General features: G+C 43.4%; 1 long non-coding RNA gene across 1 annotated transcript in view; it reads right to left on the reverse strand.

Moving 5' to 3' along the window:
- Positions 1 to 12208, reverse strand: part of LOC121822932 (uncharacterized) — a 41665-nt gene extending 29457 nt beyond the window's left edge. The window contains exons 1-2 of the long non-coding RNA XR_006064240.2: positions 11864 to 12208; positions 10345 to 10575 (exon numbers count right to left, since the gene is read on the reverse strand). This is a non-coding gene — a long non-coding RNA (uncharacterized LOC121822932). The remainder of the gene's footprint in view (positions 1 to 10344; positions 10576 to 11863) is intronic.
- Positions 12209 to 19300: the final 7092 nt, after the last annotated feature.

Below are 19300 nucleotides of genomic sequence, written 5' to 3' on the forward strand. Positions count from 1 at the left end.
CTAAGCCCCATATTCTGAAGATTCCACAACCTTCCAAAACAATGCAACTAACTAAAGAACACATGCAGGGGACATTTTATATTCTAACCATAACACTGTCCCATCCAACTCAGCAGGTATGGAAACGATGTACATAGAAGATTTGGAAGAATTATGATATTTAAAAATGTTTATGTGTAATGGTGTTTTGCCTGTATGTATTTCTGTGCATCATGTGTGTGCTTTAGTACACCTAAAGAGGCCATAAAAGGGTGTTGGATCCCCTGGAATGAGTTACAGACTCTTGTAAGCCACTATGTGGTACTGGGAATTGAACCTGGGTTCTCTCAGTGAATGTCCTCCAGATTCTGTTAAACACTGACCCATCTCTCCAGCCCAAATTACAGGAAATTTTGTAGACATATCAATGTCTAGACTTTTAAAATACAGAATAGTGGATAAGTTTCAAATTCCACAAGATGCTATGTGGCATCTGTCTATTTCACTTATAACAGCAAGACTAGCAATGTCTGGGACAGCCAGTCTGCTGCCTATGCTAGCACACCAGAAACTGGGGGTTCATCCTCTAAATATGGCTGGAAGCTTCTCCTAAATGATAATATGGGCCTTATATACTAAGTTAGTTTAGTTGATGATGATCTCCTCCTCCTCCTCCTCCTCCTCCTCCTCCTCCTCCTCCTCCACCACCACCACCACCACCACCACCACCACCACCTCCTCCTCCTCCTCCTCCTCCTCCTTCTCTTTCTTCTTGGCAAAGACTGGAGAGAGAGAACTCAGCAGTAAAGAGTACTCACTACTCTCACAGAGGACCTGGTTCCCTGTACCCATATGCCAGCTCAAAACTGCCTACAAGTCCAGTTCCAGAGGATCTGATACGTGTATGGTGTGCATGTATACACACAGACACCTACACATATACATAAAACAAAACCAAATAAAAATATTTAAAGTAAAGACAAATTATAGACCCATTTTAAAGAATGAGGGACTAGAGAGACTGTTCAACAACTAAGAGTGCTTGTTGCTCTTGCAGAGAACTGGGGTTCAGTTCTCAGTACCCACATAAAACAGCTCACAAGCACCTGTAATTCCAGTTCCAGAGGATCCAATGTCCTCTGTCCTCCATGGACATTTTCATATATATGGTGAAGATAAACCCACACAAGTACTCACATACATAAATAAAAATAAACAAATCTTTAAAGAATTAACTGTTATGAAGTCTATGTTAATAAAACTAATCAGCTGCATCTAAACAACAGTTAGGATAATTAAAGAGGCTTGGCTGTACCTGTATTTAGTCCCATTCTCCTACCCATTAATTCTGCAAGTTTCTTTGCTTCAAAAAGTTAATGTCATTTGAAAGAGTGGATAAGTCACGTTTTTCAGTAGTCCCCTCTCAATTCATCCACATTAGTAAGACTGTTAAGTTTCTCAAAGCCTTTGAAGTCTGATTTAAATACATTCACACCATCCTAAATTGTCTTGCTTCCCCTTCAGCTCCACCGTATAAATTCAGCCTTCCCTCTGCCTACTATTTTGGCTGTATTTCTGTATTTGAGAAACTTGGGGCTCCTGCTCCTACTGAACACCATTGCTTCCTTTTACCCAGAAGATTGTCAAATTACGGCTCCAAATTGGAGTTAATAACCTGACATGTTTTATAATTTATGAGCATGTGGCATCTGATGAGAAGTGATCAAATTTTATGATCTATGTTTGCGTTTGCAGTGTATTGACACAGAGTTTGGGTATTTGGCTTCCTAAAATGGTTTAATATGGACAGATTAGCTGGCCCTTTCTTGGAAGGCTATCCCAAGCAACTACCCAATAGTTACAGAGTCCCTCCTAATCCCTCCAATATCCCCTCAATATTAAGGCTAAGTCAAGGCTGCGTGTGCCCTCCATCAGAATAATAACAGCAACAATTCTTCATATTTGTATAATGCTTAATATTTTTTCAAAGCACTGTTGTTAAATGTCATACCCTCCCCATCCGGGTGCGATGATAGGAAACTGAGAAGAATTTCATTTTCCTCATTAAAATAAAGCAAGAAAATGTTAATGCCAGAGGAAACAGAACTGCCAGCCCGCGGTCCACATTCATTAGCAGAACACTGCTAAAAATTGCTGAACTGCAGGTTGCAACAAGCACCGTGGACAGTTGAATCTGTCTTGTTACCTCACCTCAGTTTCTCCAGAGAGCATGGCTGCTCTTCTCTTTAGCTCTTCTCCGCTGATACAGTAGTCACCTGTCAGAGGCAGAGTGTGAGAAGCAGCATGCTGCTGCACCTCCTCAGTGGGCCCTGCCTGCTATGATCAGTGTTACTTGGCAAGGGCCTCTCTACTGCCCTCCAGACTGGAAATCCCACTTCTGAATCAGCTGTGCTCAGCACAATCAGCACAGAAGTGTGAGGCCTTCCAAGTCAGTGCAGACTCAGCCATGATTCTTCACCTGCTAAGTGGCTCTGGGACATCCCCCAGTCCTCAGGATCTGACATGCTGAATTCCCTTTGATCGCAGCTTTGCTGAGGTCCCTGCCACCTGTGAAAGCAGTCACAACAGGCTCTGGGGGCAGAAGCAGAGTCTCGAGGACCCTGGGAAGCTTAGCAGAAAAAGCAGGAAGCAGGTCATGGAATGTTCCCGAAGCATTCTGCTGGTCCTCGTATTTGTTTCACTCTGGACCTCACGCTGTGGGTGTGACCTCGGCACAGCCCCAGGGACTGAAAGTGAATCTGGATATCCATGTTCTTGGCCTTACTATCCCCAGCCCAAGTGCTGTGGCACTTCTTCAAAACCCGCCATCTTATTTCACGACAGCTCCTCCACCTGAGTATGTAAGGAATCTCTGAGACTCTGTGGATTCTTGCTCTCTTTCCTCAACAGCTGCGTTCATGTACCTAGAAAAGGCACTGGGTGACTGGTCACTAATAATTGCACTGATCGCTAGCATATACACTGTTTACCCATATTTCTGACAGATCTGGCCATCACTGATGCTGGTAGCAGAATCCTCCTCTCTGTCTTCTCTGTTCTCTGAAACTGGGCATGGCATGGGCCTATTCTGTCCAATAAATACAAAACAGAAATGATGCTGCTGCTTCCAGGGTATACTCTCACTGCCAGAGGGTCATTTATCATGCCTCCAACTCATGTCTGTGGTGATACTGAACATGTATGTTGAAGCAAAGCCTCCATCAGCCTGGCCCAGATTACTATGATGAGCCAATGCCCTGACCAACTACCAGAGAATATTTAGCATGAATAGGAAACAAAGATGTACTGCTTGTCCACTAAGCTTCCAGCTGTTTGTTATTGTGGCATAGCATGGCCTAACCTGACTGGTCCTTGAATTGAGGGAGAACCAGACCATGGAAACTTAGTCAACATAGTTGGTAATGCAAGTATTGATCTGACTGCCAGTTAAAGAGAGAATATAAGCCAAGTTTGACCAGGTGAGACAGTGGATGGACAATGATGCCTCTATTGCCACATGCCAAAATAATACGAGAGGCACGTGGCTTGTAGAGATAATCCCACTCCCTGAAAGTCTCGTTTTGGAGAGGGTGCACATTACGCATTTTCTTTGCTACATTTTCAGAAACAAAGAAAGGGGAAAAGAGATCCTGCCAAGAAGCATTTATATTTAGCATGCACCATATGCACATGTGTGGTGCAGAGTACAAAGACATGTGTGGTCCCGCCAGATTGAAATCAGCAGGATAGAGAGCAGGAGATACAACACAGAAGTGTGAGACTCGCCGGAGCATAAATGGACGCATTTCTGAGAACAGAATGGCTCTTTGTGTCTTGACTTCACAAGATTCTTCAGTAACCACTTCAGAACATTCTAACAGAGCTTAATCTTTACCTGCAAGGCCATGTGTGAAAGGCGGGCTCTGAAGTCAAACACCGTTTGAAGTGGAGGGCAGTTACTTAGGGCCCAGTAGCTTCTTGCTAATCTACTTTGCTATATCCTCCATTATGGAGCTCTCTTCTGAACCAGGGGCTTTCTTCTTAGAATCACAGACGGGGTAGGGGGGAGGATTTGGAGGTAAAGATGATGTCTACCAACATCAAAGCCATTCTTAGTGAAACCATGCACTTTGTGATTATGAGGGGAGCATGAGAATGAAGTGTTGGGACTCTGGGGATAGAAACAGATCTTATCAATCACAGATAAGGGGAGAAAAACAAACACACAACTACTCAGCTGGCTGCAGGGTGGTATGACCACTGAACTCTACTCAGCTGGCTGCAGGGTGGTGTGACCACTGAACTCTACTCAGCTGGCTGCAGGGTGGTGTGACCACTGAACTCTAATCAGCTGGTGCAAGGTGGTGTGACTACCTAATCTCTACTCAGCTGGCTGTGTGGTAGTGTGACCACCTGATCTCTGTTCAGCTGGCTTCAGGATGGTGTGATCACTGAACTCTACTCAGCTGGCTGCAGGTGGTGTGACCACTGAACTCTACTCAGCTGGCTGCAGGTGGTGTGACCACTGAACTCTAATCAGCTGGTGCAAGGTGGTGTGACCACCTAAACCCTACTCAGCTGGTGCAGGATGGTGTGACCACTGATCTCTACTCAGCTGGCAGTATGATGGTGTGACCACTGTTGCAAACAGGTAGTTGATCATCAGAAGAAAATGCTGTTGCCCACCCAAGTTTCCTCAAGGGGTTTTCCCCTAAATATATAACGTACATAACTGGTTGTACATGGCCCTTAATGAGGCAAAGTGATTTAGAGGGTGCACATACCTGGAAGGTAAATCAGATACATGTTTCTTCCTCTTGCTTGGTCAGTGCTGCAATGGCCATATGGGAAAATCCGCCTTGTCTACATGACACTAAAGTCATCTCCCCCCTTCATATTTCTTTCAGGAATCAAGGTAATATTTTGTTCACATTTTGTCTCTCAGATTCCTCAAATTATTGTTATTCCCCTCCTATCCTTTTTCTTTCCAAGCACTCAGACATCACACTAGAATAGACATCACATCTACCACTACCAACACATACACACAGTCATGCAGTTGGAGTAATCAAAATGAACTATTTCTTTCCAGGATCTAGACTTGCTAACCGTGCATGTTTTATGCCTCACACTCATTAGGCAGAAGCTGAATCTCACTAAAAGCATAGCATGCTATGGGCTTGATGTTTGTAGCACCTCCTCCTAAAATTCAGCTACTAGAATTCTAACTCCCAGGGATGGTACTAAGAGGTGGTCCCTTTGAGGGGTGACGGGATAATGAGACCGAACTCATGAGTGGAATCATTGGCCTTATAAAAGATGCACGAGGTAACACATTCACTCCTTTCATCACGTGAGCACAGGACAAGGAGGTGCCCTTTATGTAGCAGAGAATGAGTCTTCACCATCCACCCAATCTGCTGGCATCTTGATATGAGTCTTCCCAACCTCCATAACTAGAAAAGATACATTTCTGTTGTTTATAAACCATTCAATCTCACTGTTTTTTTCATAGGTGCTCAAATGATCAAAATTAGTTCTGAAACAAAATGGCCTACTTTATGGAGATTTTTTTTAAGTTTTAAATATTATAGGAATATCTATTTCTGTCTCAGAATGGAATGAAAGACTTGACCCCATCTCACCGATGCAGGTCAGAGTTACACAAATGTTTGTTTGAATTGTTCCAGTGGAAACCAGGAAAATGAACTTCTTGGAAGAATTTATATTGAGGGAAGAAGAGACCATAGAAATGCCAGTAGGTTCTGGTGGCCCATGGTGAAGATCATTCTAGTAAGTACGATGGCTGACACTGGGACTCTCGTACCCAAACCTGCCTGGAGGCTTAGAATCACAGTGGAGGAGAGGAGCTGTGTGTGCGAGCTGATAGACTTCTATAAATCCCTGCATGTTGGAGTGGGGGTTTCAAGAAGCCAAGCAGAACCCACAGGAAGAACCTTCCTGCTCAGTTTGCAGATTGCACAGTAGATTTCCCAGCTTTGAGGCCAGGCGGGTGCTATCCTTTTCACAGACACAGAGACTCCAGCTCCAGGGATATCCAGATGATGTCATCCAAAATGATGGGCAGAGATGTCTCAAGTACCAGAGAAAGACTCCATGGAATTGTAGCTCCTAAAGATCTGAATTTGCAGCCCATCTACATTGCCACCTGTAACAGAGTTCACTGTGGGAATACAGCATGTTCCTTGGAGAACCCAGAGGTACCTGGAGAGGGAAAAGTTTCTGCTCAGATCCCTGTGATCCTGGGAACTGGGCCATAACACAGCCTTCTGGAAACTAACCATAGAAAGGTCACTGGTAGTGATTTAGACCCAGTTTAATGTGTCTTTTGATAATGGGATTTTTCTCCTACAGTTTTTATTCTAACTTGGCTAAGAGTGGGCTGCTGGGATGAGGCATGCTTGGCTCTGTAAAGCAGAAATGGCTGTAAAGAGTCGTTCTTTTTCCTCCCCACAGGACTTTTCTAGGTGACTCCCAACCTCAGAGTCAAAGCAGCGTACTCACCTACTCCATGATAAAAGACTTCAGGATCCATAAATCTTCAACTTCACCTTTATAGAAGCCAGCCTTGGGAGGACATAAACCCCCACACAAGTGGTGAGAATGAAAGATTCCCACAAAAGCATCACTCACCAGCTGTTAGTGGTACAGGCCAGTAATCCCTAGCACTCACTGGGGAGGCTAAGGCAGGAGGGTTATGAGTTCAAGGCCAGCCTGAGCTACACTTTTCGACCCTGTTTAGAATGGGAAAGTACCACTCACAAAGTTTCCTACTCTCTTGGCAATGCCTAACACCCTACAGCCACAGATTCATTCATTTGACCTTAAACCTGATCCCAAGTAAAACACAGACAAGAAAATACAGGTGGCAGGGACCACTGATTGCTCATTCAATATCCATTCTTCCCTTCCCTCACACTAACAAAACATCAATAAATTTGAGGAAGTTCATTGATTTGAGAGTAACAGCTAAAACAGTTGGAGGGGAAGCAAGACAATTTAGTATACAATGGTGTGAGTGTATTTAAGTCAGACTTCAAAGGGTTTTGAGAAACTTTGTTAAATGGTTTACATTAAGAAATAAACAACAAACAGAATTTCTCCAGAGTTTTAGAGATTACGTAAAGATTTTTTTTAGGGCAAAATTCAGTACCATGAAGGAAAAAAAAATTAACAAATCACATTTCATTAAAATTAAAAGCTTCCTAGCCCAAATCCTGGCACTCATGGGGAGGTACTCTCCAGGACCCACTGTGTATGTACTGTGATAGGCCCTGGAGAGAGAGAATCGTTGTTTATTGAGAGCATGGCTACTGGTAGGTTTCCTGTGCCCCAGCACATGGTCCTACACCCATGCACATATGGATGTCAATACGTGGACGTAGTGGGGTATTAAAAAGAAAACTATGAAGTTAGGAAGGGGAGAAAGGTATGTAGGGAGGAATGGATCAATATGATCCTTTTTATTGTATACATGTAAGAAAATGTCAAGGATAAAGAAAAAATTGAAAATATGGAGAAACTAAGAGCGTCTGTTCATTAAAAAGTGTCCTGGAGTACATGGCATTGCTTCTGTGAGCAGTGCTGCAGGCCTCTGGTCCCAGCTCCTGGAAGGCTGAGGCAGGAGGATCACCCATTCAAGGCCAGGCTCAACTACACAGTGAGATGGTATCTCAATAAACAAATAAACAACAAACAGTAACACAAATATACTACTCCAAAGATGAACAACAACATGAAAATGGGCCTGAGGTTGAAGTTCAGTGTAGATTATTTACCCAGCAGGCATTAGGCTCTGGGTTTGATCTCTAGCACTGTGCATAAATCAAACCATGGAAAAGGAAAGCCATAGAACAGAGCTGTATTACATCTACACGATAATAGGTCATTTCTTGAACCGAAAAAGAACTTCTGAGATGGAAGCAGAAAAGCAGACAACCCAGTAGTACCAGGGACAGGCGAGTCTTAATAACTAATTAGCATATGAAAGACATGCAGCGTATCATTAGAAGAAAAAAGGTGTTTGACATAATTACAACTTTCAACTGAGACTACCACACATTTATGATGAGTACTAAAACAAAGTCTGCAAGCCCAGCCAACACACAAACAAACAAGTCAACATGAACCTCGGTGACAGTCCCAATTATTGGTGAGGCTGTTGAGCAGTTAGAACAGTGGTTCTCAACGTGTGGGTCATGACCCCACATGGGGGGTCAAAAGACCCTTCCACAGGAATTGCCTAAGACCATTGGAAAACACAGATATTTACATTACAATTCATAACAGTAGCAGTATTACAGTTGTGAAGTAGCAACAAAAATAATTTTATGGTTGGGGGCTCATGACAGCATGAGGAACTGTATTAAGGGGTTATAGCATTAGGAAGGTTGAGAACCACTGAGTCATAACCTTCCCACACTGATGTTGGAGGGGTAATCTGGTACGGAGTGGAAGCCCATTGGGCAGTAGCTAATAACGCCATATATGCTTAGCATAAAGCTCAGGTGTTTCACACATGGAAACAGACTTGACAAAGCAGGTACATGTACACACTAATGTATTTTGAATAAAACTAACCAACTGAAAATTTGCTTTTGTCCATTAAATGGATAATCTATAGGTCAGCACTTTGTCCATTAGAGTGCTGACCTGTACTGTACAGATGTGAACAGACGTTCCTTTTGGGAATAGACTTCCTTGTAGTCACAGTAAAAAAAATTCTGCTGTTTTTAGCTTGCAACGAGCATGAAAGGAGTGGCCTGTGTACATGGGTTGGTGTGTGCCCATGGTCTGACTCTTGGAAAAGAGCTAGAACCAGATTTGGAATTGGCATCTGTCTTAGTTTTTGTTTTAGTACTCATCATAAATGTGTGGTAGTCTCAGTTGAAAGTTGTAATTATGTCAAACACCTTTTTCCTTCTAATGATATGCTGCATGTCTTTCATATGCTAATTAGTTCTATTGCTGTGAAGAGACACCATGACCATGGCAACTCTTATAAAGGAAAGCATTTAATTGGGGCTGGCTTACTTTGCAGAGGCTTAGTCCACTATCACCATGGCGGGAAGCACAGCAGCAGACAGACAGACAGACATGGTGCTAGAGAGGTAGCTGAGAGTTCTACGTCTGGATCGGCAGGCAGCAGAAAGGAGAGAGAGAGAGATACTGGGACTGGCTTGAGCATTTGAAACCTCAAAGCTCATCCCCAGTGACGCACATCCTACAACAAGGCCACTCCTACTCCTACAAGGCCACACCTCCTAATAGTGCCACTCCCTGTGAGCCTGTGGGGGCCTCTTCATTCACACCACCACAGCATCAAAACCCAAGCGTGATGACATATGCCAGCAGGAGAAATAGACATGCGTGTCAGGAGAATGACTTGAAAAGCTTACTCTTAAGGGCATGTTACCATTTGAATCTGCAGTGTCCACAAAGACTCACGTTCCGAATGCTTGTCCCCTAGCTGGTGGTGCTACATTAGGGATGCCACAGAGCCCTTTGGAGAAGAGGCATGGTTGGAGGAAGCAGCTTACTGAACTCTGCCCAGATCTGTCTGCTTCTTGCACTCCCGTGATGTGAGGGGTCTCCCCACACACTCCCTCCAGGAGCCCCCCCGTATCTTGTCTATCATGCCACACCAAAACTCTCCGAAGCTATAAGCCACAACTAATCTTCCCTCCCTAGGGTGTTTCTATCAGGTATTTGGTTACCTCGGGAGTACTTAATACAGGGGTTTGGCAGGGTGGGTGGTAATAATAGAAGTGGCCAGGGGACTCTAGGTCAAATGAAGGGAGAAACCCCCAAATATGAGGATTCTGGCCAAACCCTCTGAAGTCGCCCATTTGGTAATGCTCTGATCATAAGGATAACCAAACTGGAAGACAGAGGATAAAAGACAAAGGCAGGGGGAGGCTGTTACTGACTAATGAGGTTACTTAGGGTTGACAGAAGCATCTTAAAAGATACGGAGGAATTAATTCATTTTACCCAGCACACTTACTCTTAAATTCCTTTAATGTATGCTTGCGTGGCTATTTTTTGGTTGCTTGAGGCTGTGTGTTCATATTCATGTTTACTCATGTGTATTCATGTTTATCTTGCCTTTTTCTATTCAAATACTGTTCTGTCTTGATCTGCGTGTTGGAAGGGAAGCTGAGATGGGCAGAATTCACCCACTGTGTTTAATGCCTGGTCCCTCTTTCTCCTTCCCACCTTGACTCCGTGTTTTCTCTTCTTATCTTGAGGTCGCTAGTGTCACACTTTCATTTCCTTTTCTCCCATAGAAACCAGAAATCAGGGAAAGATCTGATGAACGCAATAATCAACCACACCGCTCACCTCTGGTCATGCTGTGCCTCGGCAGTGCATGAATTGCATTCAGTTACCAAGAGAAAAGACACAGCCAGGGTGGCTTCAGAATGTGGGGTTTCCATTTCTCCTGTACTGAGAAGTCTGGGAGCTAACAGTAGGCAGTTTGGCACATAGGTACAAGGTCTCTGTTACTATCTTGACCTGTTCCTCATGCTGTGGAGATGGCCTTTCCTGCTCCTATCATCATATCCATGTTCGCTGTAAGAGAAAGCGGGACAGTTGGAAAGGGAAGTGGTTAGCTAGCTCACCTTAAATAGCTTAAAAGAAGTCTTTCCTAATGATCCTTGCTACATGGTGAGCAAGCCGTGACTACCCTTGGCTATAGCGAGGGTTGGTTTACCTGCCTGGGCACATTGTCATACAGACTACCAACAGCACCTTAGGGCCCTGAACTTTGGAGCACAGCCGTGACTGAAACCTGGCGTACAGCCGTGGGAGACCTTGAGCAGAGGCTCCAGCCAAGTTCTGCCTGAACTCCTGACTGATGTCCGATGGAAACGGTAAGCCGACACATTCATGCTGGTTTCAGGCACACACTTTGGGGAATTGTTTACACAGTAATAGATAATGAATGCAGTCCCACTACCTCTCACTGAGCCTGTCTTTTCTGTCTGGGGATGTGTGGTGATGGACACAGGACCAAACTCACAAGTTTTTCAAGTTCAGTGTGGACTAGCGGCCCCCTAAACCTGGGCCAGCTGCCATCCTGAGACCCCGCACCCTTCATTCCTGCAAAGCCATCACCTTCTTGCTGTCCCCCCACCCCACCTCTGTGTTCTTCTGTCTCAGTTTCACTCTCTATTAGTGGAACACCTTCCTCTCAATTGTTCCCTTAGGAAATATGCATGAAAGTGTCGCTGCCAAGACAAGGCCTGCCGAAAATACATTTCCCCATTTCTGTTTGATTGGCAACTGCTTTGGAGATAGAATTCTGGATTGGAAATAACACTGAAGGCATTATCCCAGCAGAGTTGTTACTGCGACATCGGAAGAAATTCTGATTACTGGTTCTCTGTACGTGACCCACTTCTCTCCCTCCCGCACGGAGCTAAGAATCTCTCCTCACCCTCAGTTTCCCAGTAATATGTCTTGATGAGGGTCTATTTTCATCTGTTCTCTGGAGCATCTGGGAACTCAAGTTCTTTGGATCAAGGGAATTATCTTGAATCAGCATCTCTTTCATCAACCCTACCCTTGTCTCTCTCATCTCTGTTTCTCCGTCTCTGTGTGTGTTTCTCTTTGTGTGTCTCTGTTTCTCTGTCTCTCTCTCTGTCTCTCTCTGTGTCTCTGTCTCTGTCTCTCTCTCTCTGTCTCTCTCTCTGTCTCTCTCTCTCTGTCTCTGTCTCTCTCTCTCTCTCTCTCTCTCTCTCTGTTCCTCCCTCCCTCTCTCCAGCAATTATTATCCGCCTGTGGGTGTCTAAATTGCATGCAATCTGAAAGAGCCAGGCTTGCCATGCCACGCAACAGGCAACAGTGAACAACTCACCTGGATTCGGATCCCATCATCCTCTGCAGGTAGTTAGGGAAGTTGCTGAGCTCTGGTCTGATTTTTGATGCGGCTGCAGGGGATACCTCTGATGACCTCCAGGTTGCGGTGGTTCCTCAGCCCTCCTTTCCTTTCCTCACAAACCTCTGGATGGAAGGAAAGCCGCACGGCGGCACTGCCATGATTCCTCTGCCTCTGCTTTCCCCCACGCCGTTCGCCCAGCCATCGCTCCGCTTTCTTCCTTTTGCCTCTTTTTTAGAGACTGTGAGAAATGGCTGCTACATGAATTGTAACACCTAGCTGCAAGAGGAATGTGGAGCTTGAGCTCGAGTGTCTGAACAAACAAACAAGAAAAAGCTGTGGATGAGAGCTTCCTGGAAAGGCACACCCAAGTCACAGGACGCAGGCTTCAGACACAGCGGGAGCAGGGACTAAGCATTACCTACATCGGGCCTGCATCTCCTGTCTGCTTCTCTCTGTGCCTTTATTCTTTTCTCTGGAAAGTTTATCCTTGGGCCAAAAGTCATGGCCACTAACAACTTCGAAGCTTTTAAATTGACAGCTTTAGTCAGGTGACGAACCAGATCAGCTCACAGAACCCCAAATTCCAGAATCCTGGATAATGACTTTGACTAGCCAAGCCCAAAGGTACCTACTCATGGATCAATCTGCTAAAGGCAGAAAATTGGTCATGACACAATAATGCTGGCTAGGTTGATGGCAAAAAGGATCATACCTTAATGTCTTCTGGTGCACATTTGGAGAACTCCATAAATACTTCTTGTAAGAAGTCTTATTTTCAATGTAGATGTTGAGCTGAACCTTCACAGACTTTACTCTTCTCTGAGAAAACTGACCAGAGTCTCCACATGCCTAAAGGACATTTTGGCATCCACAGCCTCCTGGGTATAATGGGCAACCAGAAGAGGAACTGGACCGGACCACTATTATCTATTTACCCTATTCCTTGTGCACATACAATGACATCTCAGTAAATTCTTCTGGCAAAAACATTCTCAATAAAGTGTGGATCTACACATACAGATTTGCTATAATAGGTTCTGTTACAATTAACCACTACCTACAAGCTATCACCAGATAATCCCCAAACTTCTGTTTGATATCTGTGTGGACCTGATCAATCTCTCTAAAGGGAAAAGAATGTCTTGTGCTAAGCAGGTACTGACTTCCCAAGTGGGTTCTGATTTTATGCATGGTAAAGGAGACCTTCAAAAACATGGATTCCGGTGTTAATATCACCAGGGGATCCTTTTTGTGCCAGCCTTCTCCTACTACTGCAATTGAGATTCTGAGTTCTTAGCTTTTTTTGGATTCTTTTTGGTTTCTCATGAGTCATTTAGTATTCCTCTTACCTTTTGCTTTGTTCCTGATTCTTCTTTTAGCTGTTCTCTCTCTGTCTCTCTCTGTCTCTCTCTCTCTCTCTCTCTCTGTCTCTCTCTCTCTGTCTGTCTCTCTCTCTCTCCTGCTGGCTCTCTCCAACTTTTTGTTGAGATGATTATCTAGAAGAAAAACAGAATTTCTTCTAAAGAAAGCAAAACTGAAACTTGCAGTTGTGAACAGCACTTTGCACTATTTCTGTATAATTATTTTCGTTTTCTATAGTGGAGCAGCTGAGAAAAAAATCGCTCTAATTGTGTAATTTTCTGCAACTACTCTGGGACAAAAATCTGGGTAATTGGATTTTTTTTAAACTAACAAGTTGTCACAATTGGATAGTTCTTAAACTATTTGTGCTTATGCTTCAGAAATTTTCAGTTGGATGTACAGTGTATTTTAAATGTTTTGCATCAGCGTGTGGCCTCAAATTTGATTTATTTTAACTTCAAGTTTTAAAATAGATTGACAACTCTGATTATACATTGTCTTCAGTGAGCGGACCTTCGCTAAGTTTCAAAGTGTGCTCATCTCCACCCCACACTCTGCTGTTGCCATGGGAGCTGAAATCCTGGCATGTGTAACTCCAACTCCCAAGTGGCTCCGTTTCCCAGAGTGCTTTGCTGTTACTATGGAAATGACTGCCCATTAATCTTGCTGTCCTTTTACTACCAAAGCACCTTTAACTGTCTGAAGCAATCAAGGGATGTCACCTACAACAGAGCAAGGAGGGCGAGAACCGCTTCCCATCCGACAACTGCTGCACTGATTTTAATCAAGATTTAATCAAGGAACCGAAAGAACTAGAGCTGCTGCTTCAGAAACATACAGAGCAGGATGCTCCTGGAGGCTGAGCACGCGCTCTGCTTCTTCATGCCCTTGGTCGGGACCTCTCAACATGCACACTCTGTATTTTTAAAGTTGTATTTATGCTTTGTAAATATTGTCAAATACCACCATAGAGTGAGGGAGGTGAATGGCCACTCATTTTTTTTTTTTTAGTAATGAGAAGAATTGCCATGCTTACTCTAAATTGTCTGAAAAAATGTGTTGTTGAAACACTTAAGAAAACTACCCCCTCTGAGCCTGCTGCTGATTTGAACAAAACCTAATCATCCTACCGTGCTTGAGACATTGTAAACATGAGTCCAAACAATATTAGCTAATGAGTTAAGAATGGTTTTATGAACTTAGCATCGTTTTCCCATCACTGGTTAGGTATTTGTGCAATTTTTTTTTTATTTGACTGTGTGGTCATTGGTCTAAGATGAAAACAGAACTTACTGGCAATTCTAGAAAGAATTTCCAGGTCATCAATGGGGAGAAAGTATCTGAAAACAAATAAACCTTGCTTGGGCTGTCTACCCAGATCTGAACATGCCTTTAGAGGATGATTAGATGGGCTCTGGGAAGTGGGATGTGCCCAATGGCTGTTTCTGGAAATAGGAAATTTTAAGTTGTATAAATATATGGAGGACAGGATCTAGCTGGAGCCTACAGCACAGAGAGAGGCTGTTTTTGCTCTGAAAATAGTCAAATGGTATCAAATGTGAGGCGAGAGAGGAGAAGCATCAGGAAGGAAAAATCAGCAGAAATGACCAGACACACCATCTTCTCTCCAAATAAACACAGGAAAAGGTGTTCTTGTGATCTGAAACATCTAAATAATGGTGCCTGTGTGCCTTCCACTCTGCCTCCAAGAAAGAAGACAGGGAGGAAGCAGGAAGACAGGATATAGAAAGAGAGGGAGGAAGGGAGGAGGGGGGAGGGAGAAGGAAAAAGGGAAGAGAAGGGCAGAAAACTGCAAGATCTGAGATTTGTTCAAATATCTGTGAGGAAAAGTGTGTGTCCATAAAATTACAACTTTAACGATGGTTGGGAACGTCTTTCCACAGAATGAAGATCCTAGAGGTACATCAAAGGAGAGGGAAAAATGTGATTGGTGATCAAAACCGTAAGACACCATGTGTCAGTTTTTCAGCATTTCAACTTCATCTCAAGATTCAGAGAGAGAGCTGGTTGAGTCAGAAACCACCCCCAGGAGTATCTTTCCACCTGCTCCTGTACCAGTTGCCTATGGCTACTGCAACCACAAACTGAGCATCTTACAAGAAGGATTTATTGCTGTGCAGTTTAGAAGTCTGAAATCAGGACAGGGCAAGGGCTATGTTCTTGAAACCCACAGAAAGGCACCTTCCATGCTTCTTTAGCTCTGGCGTTGGCCAGTGACCCTGGACATCAGTGGTGTGAACATGTAGATCCACATCCCCACATGACTGATTTCTCCTTGTGTCTTCAATCCAACATTGTCTTTGTACAACCCTATGCTCAAGTCTCACCCTCTCTGTAAGCACTTAGTCATACTGGATCAGGAAGCCCCTATTCCAATATGATGTCATTTTAATAATCACCTCAATGACAGGGCTATTCCCGAATGAGATCACATTCTGAGGGATGGGTGGTTAGGACCTAGGAGCATCTTTTGGGGAGATGTAATTCAGCACATGACACTTTTCTCCAAGAATACTATGAGGAAAAGTATTGAGGGTAGTTAGTGGAGAATTCTAACAATTATTGAATGCCTTTACTTCTCCAGAAATAAGGTTGTGGAACACAAATTATTGGACTTGTAGTTAAGCCCAACTTCCTCTCCTACCCAGGAGGGAGCACATCTTGTACATATTGGTAAAGCTAATGACAATGGTAACCATGAAGATTATGGAGGAAGATAACACAATACCCCTAAGGATGGTAGTGTTCTAACTTACAGATAGCAGTTCATATCTTTCCTACGATCATTCTATAAACAGTGTTTCTACTATTTTATCCGTTTTATATATGAGGAAACAAGGGCACAGTGAAGTTAAATAACCAGTTTGAGGCAAATTGCCCAAAAGAAATGTAACTGTTGCATCTTAATAAATGTAGGCCAGATTCTGTGTTAAAAACTTCAATATAATCACACTGACACCTGGAACTTGTATAAATGTAGGCCCATTTCTAAGTTACAGTTTTCTACATAGCCATACCAATATCTGGAACTTCCTGACTTAGAGAACAATTTTCACCCACACAATCCCCAAAAGATAAATGGACGAAGGAACTACACAAATGACCTTTTGTATCTTTGCATTGGTCCCATTTTCTCTTCCCATTTGGAAGAGAAAATGCATTCATGCATCCCACCATAGTCAATCTCTGTAAAAGAATATAAAGGACATTTTGAATTGAACAGAGTGAACCCTGGATGCTTAATATCAGCATTTCTTATTGTTTTTACACCTACAGAATGGATCTACATCTAGGAGTATGTGAAATATGGGAGTGTGAGCTCCTTTCCCAATAGAAAAATAATAAATTCTGGGTCACTAGAAGTAATACATTTCAAAAGTGTGTACTATTCACAGGTTATTATTTATTGAGATCTAGGAGAGCCAGAATGATTCATAGCAATTAAGATATCAATAGAGACAGCTTTTATTCTCTTGAGGTTTCTTGGATGAATTAGAGGAGCATCCTGGTTTGACTTATTTGTCCATCCTTGTGTTTAATTAGTTCCACAAGGCAACAACAAAACAAATTCTTTGTAGAATGCTCATCAGATCTTCGGTGTCCTAGGATGACTTGATGCTAAAGCAGCCATCCTCAGGAACACAAAACCATACACACGCACTTGTCTCATCCTTGCAGTCCAAGTGGTGAAGGGCAGAAACACACTATTCACTTGACCAATAGGACAGCTCAATGGAAGAGCTCCTGTCTAGCCTATGTAAGCCTTGAGTTCAAGTCCCAGCACCACAAAATCGAAGTGAAAAAAAAAGAAGAAAATAACAGTTGTGTCTTATAAACCATTTCTATACAAACTTCAAAAGCTTATCAGTCATAATAATAGTCATGAAACAATAAAGCTAATCAATTAAGCAGAAAACATTCAAATAAGAACATTTAGAATTACAAAATGGCAAACATGGGATCAGACACCTGTTCCCCTTTCTCCATAAATTCTACTCTTTAGGGCAAGCATTTTGATTGCCTCGCGGTGATCTCAACCACAGTCTGACTCGTCTCTTTCCCAGGTACTTTCCAACTTATATGGGCAGTAAGTAAACATCAACAACTGCCTCCTACCCGGGAAACAATCTTTTGTAGACTTATGAATATAGACGAACATGTTTTCAGCTCACAACAGAAGAAACAACTTTCTTAACTTAGCAAATAAATAGTAACTTTGACTGTGGTTTCCAATACCATTTGAAATTTTTTTTTTAAAAAAAATGGAAATTGAAAACAACTCATTAAGACCACAAAGTAGCTACTTTTCCTGTGGTTGTAAGAAAATAACTTAAGAAAAGGAGGGGGTGCTTTGTCTTACAGTTTGAAGGGGCACAGTACTCATAGCAGGGAAGGCATGGAGGTGGGAGTGTGACCTGGTGGTCACATTGCATCCATAGTCAGAGCAGAGAGAGATGAAAACGAGTGCTCAGCTACCTTTTCCCCTTAGCCCTCTTTTGATCCATTCCTGGATCCTATCCATTCAGGATGGGTCTTCCTCAGGTAATCCTGTTTGGGACACTCGCAAAGACACACCCAAATGTGCACCTCACCAACTGCTATGGGCATTTCTTAATCAAATCAAGTTGACAACCAGAATTAACCATCACACTCCCGTGATGGAATGTGTCTTGAGACAGAGGCTTGGCAAGCTGTGCTTGTGCCTCCCTGAGTCCCTGCCTCCCCCTTCTTGCTTCTGAACCAATAATGGTCACACAGCCCCAGCCAAGAAATTGGGCTGTGCTCTGAGAAAAGGAGTGTACTCAGCAAGAGGACTGTAGGACCACCTAGAGCAGGGACCAGAGCAGGGACCATGTGCAGGAGAGGATCTGAAGCCTGTTAGAAGTGGGCATGGAAGCAGGAGAGAGGTGTGACTTTGGAACCAGTTGGAGAGCATCCTGTGAATAGTCCATGGGTCTTGATGTGCCATTAAGCTTAGACAGAGTGTGCTCCAACTAAATGGAGACAAAATTGCCTTTTGTGGAGTTTTGAAGAAAACACCACAAGGTTCAAGGGGACGAGAGTAAGGAGATTATAGTAGATGGGTTGGATAGATCAGACTCTATTTACCAGGAAGATCCACAGAACGTTCCTATCATGTGGTCTATAAAGAGAACACTAGAACAACACTGACCTATCCTTTGGGCAGTGTTGCTGGAGGGCTTCTCTCCAGGTTCCCCAAGCCCCGCAGTCCCACAATCCACTTATAAAATAATCACTCAGACGCTTATATCACTTATAAACTGTATGGCCGTGGCAGGCTTCTTGCTAACTGTTCTTATATCTTAAATTAACCCATTTCTATAAATCTATACCTTGCCACGTGGCTGGTGGCTTACCAGCGTCTTCACATGCTGCTTGTCCTGGCGGTGGCTGCAGTGTGTCTCCCCCAGCCTTCCGCTTCCCAGAATTCTCCTCTCTCCTTATCCCACCTACTTCCTGCCTGGCCACCTACTTCCTGCCTGGTCACTGGCCATCAGTGTTTTATTTATATAGAATGATATCCACAGCAGGGCAGAGTAGGTACAATGCTTTAGTAGTCTGTGAACAGCATTTTAATTCCTTCTAAATTAATGAGAAAGAAAAAGAAATGAACATTTAGAGTCAATGGTCACATTCACTTTTATGCCAATATAATTGTAAACGTGTTTTTATGATTTGGAGATGTAGGAGGGAGCATGAAGGCAACAGAGTCCAGGTCCCCACATAAATACTCTCCAGTGCTGGTAGGAAGAGGGTGCAGATACCGAGCTGTGGGGCTTGGTGGTGGCTGTCCTCTGCAGGTCACACGAGTCAGTAGTGATGGTAAAGGATCTTTCTGTTGAACTAGAATGTGTGGTTAATAAGGGTTACATGATGTTGGAGGACAGATGTATGTCAGGTAGCAGCATAGTGACCAAAGACAAGATAGATGTCATACAGGAAGAGGAGCACAGTGCAACTAGGATGATTAACCCACAGCAACATAAGGTAACAGCTGGTAGACTGTGT

This window comes from Peromyscus maniculatus, chromosome 15, assembly GCF_049852395.1.
Source record: "Peromyscus maniculatus bairdii isolate BWxNUB_F1_BW_parent chromosome 15, HU_Pman_BW_mat_3.1, whole genome shotgun sequence".
Lineage (NCBI taxonomy): Eukaryota > Metazoa > Chordata > Mammalia > Rodentia > Cricetidae > Peromyscus > Peromyscus maniculatus.